The following is a 2367-nucleotide window of genomic DNA, read 5'->3' on the forward strand; positions in this document are numbered from 1 at the left end:
AAAATCCGGACAAAGCTTCCAACAAAACAACACACATAAAAAGCCGAACAACAACTAACAAAGTAAGCAGACTGACACATACAGATCACTTCCTTTAGACTCTGATTGTTACATCTCAACCCAAATTCAAACCAAATGCTGCTGACTACATCCGACCTTACAACAAACTTACAGTAACTCATGTACAATTGCTATTATACCAGGGGGGAAAAATATACAATATATTACTATCATGCTTTCAAATCCAACACAATCTTTCATGTACCAGTGCTATAAATAATGCCAAAGTGGGTAGATATAGTAGTTTAATGAGTAGAAATATTTAGAGATGGATTTGGGCAGTAGAAGGGTTTATTTGAAGGATTGAGGAATTATAGTTGGAGAGAGAGCTAGTAGTAGAAGAACTAGAAAAGTTGTACTTATGATGGGTGTGGGTGAATAAGTTTCTAGGGAGAAAGGGTTTTGGAGGAGGAGTTAAGCGGAGGGGTCTAAGTCAAGTTGAGGGGGTTTCAAAAAGAAAGAAGGTACACAGACTGCTTGTTAGGATAGGAGCCTGTATTAAGATAGATATAAAGAATGATAATATAACTAAGGGTGAAGGTAATAGTTGATGAGAGGTTAGGATGGGGATACTAGATAGTCTTGAGAGGTGAGAATTAGAATATTGGATAGACATATAATGTAACATAGAAGAGAGATGGAGAGTGTGCCGCTGCATCATTCTTAATGTTGATTCAAGTATTTTTTAGTAGTAGAGCAAGGTAATTTCAGGTGTGTGGTGTTCACGTTAGGGATTTACTATTTGATGATGTACTAGGATGGAGGTTGTATGGCGGTTGGTGGTGGAAAGGTTGTGGGGGTTTAGTCAGAGGGTCATGAAGTTTGGAAGAGTGTGAAGATGAGGATTTGATATGAAGGTGGATTTGATTGGGCATTTTACATAAGAGGAGCGGGGAATGAAAGCAGAATCGAAAGACTGAGGGGTTAGGGCTTGGAGCGTGTGCGGGTTTGGAAGTGTGAAGGAGCCAAGGCTTTTAAACCAGGACCGGTCATGAACCGGAAGAAGGAGAGGTTAAGGTTTGATGGTTCAAGCGGGTCGAACCGGGGTCGAACCGGATAGTAATAAAATAATTATTAATAATTTAAATATTATAATATGACACAATTATTTATAAATATATACAAAAAATTTGAAAAAAATTATAATACTTTTACTTATATATAGTGAAATGTTAAGCCAAATAAATTCACAATATTTAAATCTAAAGGAATCATATAGGTCAATTAAGTTTTTCAAAATAAATACATTAAAGTCTACTAATTTAGGTAATTTTTTCTAATTTAATATTTTTAATTTTACAAGTATAACATTAGACATATCTCTAACTTTTTATTTTTAGTAATATAACTAATTAATTAGAATTATTAACTTAGATAAGAAAAAAAAATTGACTAAGCCTGGAAAAAAAAATTGCTTGTCCCGCTACCCTTCCCAGTTCCCGCCTAAGCCTCCCAATCAATAAGAAAAAAAAAAGCCTTTTGCTTTTAGTGCCCCCACCCAGTGAAAGAGGAAAATAATTTGCTTTATATAATAAAGACCTTTTGAGAAGCTTAGTAAATGTGTTGTATGCTCCTATCGTGGATGTGAATAATACTGCTTGTAATAATATTTTATTATATAATAAAATTTATTTTGATTTAAATAGATAATTATGACTCGAGAGCACGTGCCCTCATGCTGCATCCGCCCCTACCCTCCGGCGAAGATGCTGCACAGCCGCCCGTTCGATCAAGAAAGCGACGCGAAACGGTCATGAGAAATCGGAGCCGGTTTTCCGGTTTCCAAACGGTCGAACCGGCGGTGTCGACGGTCCGAGCGTCCGATGCCGAAAACGGTTTCTTCAGGTGAACGAAACTGGCCCGGCAGCCGGTTCGCGGTTCAACCGGTTGACCGGCCGGTCTGGTCTGGTTTTTTAAAAAGCCTTGGTGAAATGAGTTCCTATTTGTTTTGAGAGGAGGAAGATAAGAGGGAGGAATTGTAGTGGGAACTTGGGAGTGGATGTAGTTCATAGTAGAAGAGGAAATCGGCCAAAATAGAATGGACATGAGGTGGATCAAGTTCTTGGATCGGGCAAGGTCCTGAATGGTAGGTTGGCTTGGAGTAGGACAGATGAAGAAAGTAGCGGTTTTATGGCTCAACTGCTTTTCACATTAGAAGTGGTTTTGGGATGTTTGGAGGAACAAGAGAGGTTCAGGTTTCAGCGGACGAGAGGTAATATCGATTTTAATAGGAAGGTGAATGAGCCTTGTGGTGAGGGAATAAAATGAATGAGAGTTATGTTCATTATCTCTTTTTATCACGGGTGA

The sequence above is a fragment of the Dendrobium catenatum genome, unplaced genomic scaffold (assembly GCF_001605985.2).
Source record: "Dendrobium catenatum unplaced genomic scaffold, ASM160598v2 fragScaff_scaffold_565, whole genome shotgun sequence".
In the NCBI taxonomy this organism is placed as follows: Eukaryota; Viridiplantae; Streptophyta; class Magnoliopsida; order Asparagales; family Orchidaceae; genus Dendrobium; species Dendrobium catenatum.